This window comes from Acinonyx jubatus, chromosome X (assembly GCF_027475565.1).
Source record: "Acinonyx jubatus isolate Ajub_Pintada_27869175 chromosome X, VMU_Ajub_asm_v1.0, whole genome shotgun sequence".
NCBI classification, from domain to species: Eukaryota; Metazoa; Chordata; class Mammalia; order Carnivora; family Felidae; genus Acinonyx; species Acinonyx jubatus.
The window spans coordinates 20,935,578-20,936,780 of NC_069389.1; positions in this window are offsets into that span (position 1 = coordinate 20,935,578).

Genomic DNA, 1,203 nt, shown 5'->3' on the forward strand with positions numbered 1-1,203 from the left:
CTTTACATTTAGGTCTGTGATTCATTTTGAGTTAATTTTTGTGAAGGGTGAATGGACCATTTCTAGACTTTTTTTTTGCATGTGTATCTCCAGGTGTTCTAGCAACATTTACTGAAGAGACTATCTTTATTCTATTGTATTGCCTTTGTTGTTTGGTCAAAGATCAGTTGACTGTATTTATGGTGATCTGTTTCATTGATCTCTGTTCTGTGCCATCTATTTGTTTATTCTTTTGCCAGTTATCATAACGTTTTGATTACTGCAGCTTTATCGTAAGTCTTGAAGTTGGGCAGTGTTTGTCCTCCAAGTTTGTTCTTTTTCAATATTGTGTTGGCTATTCTGAGTCTTTTGCCTATCCATGTAAACTTTAGAGTCATTTTGTCAATATTCATAAAATAACTTGCTTGGATTTTGGTTAGCATTGCATTGAATTTATTAGTCCTTTTGGGAGGAACTGACATCTTGACAATATTGATTCTTCTTATTCATGGAGCATGGAATATCTCGCCATTTATTTAGTTCTTCTTTAATTTTATTCATCAGAATTTTATACTTTTCCTCATGGATATCTTGTGCATATTTTTTTAGGTTTATAAGTGTTTCTTTGTTTGGGTTCAAATGTTAATAGTGTTGTGTTTTTAATGTCAAATTCCACTGGTCCGTTGTTGGTATAGAGGAAAGAAATTGAGTTTTGTAAATTAACCTTGTATCCTACAACCTTGCTATTATAGTTTATTAGTTCCAGAAGTTTTTTTTTATTCTTTCAAATTTTCTATATGGATGATTATGTTATCTGAAAACAATGACAGTTTTATGTTCTCTTCCCAATCTATATACCTTTTCTTTTCTCTTCTTTTCTTGACTTATTTTATTAGCAAGGGCTTCTAATACAGTGTTGAAAAGGAGTGGTGAGAGCAGACATTGTTGCCTTGTACCTGATCTTAGAAAGCTTTGCGATTCTTACCGTTAAGTATGATGTCAGCTATAGGTTTTTTGTAGATGAACTTTATCAGGTTGAGAAAGTTCCTGTCTATTCCTAGTTTTTTTAAATCATGATTCCCTGTTGGATTTTGTCAAACGCTTTTTCTGTAACTATTGATATCATACGATTTTTCTTTTTTAGTAGGTTGATGTGATGGATTGCATTAATTGATGTTCAACAAATAATTTCTTCAAATAAAACAAATAGGTATGTTAGTATAT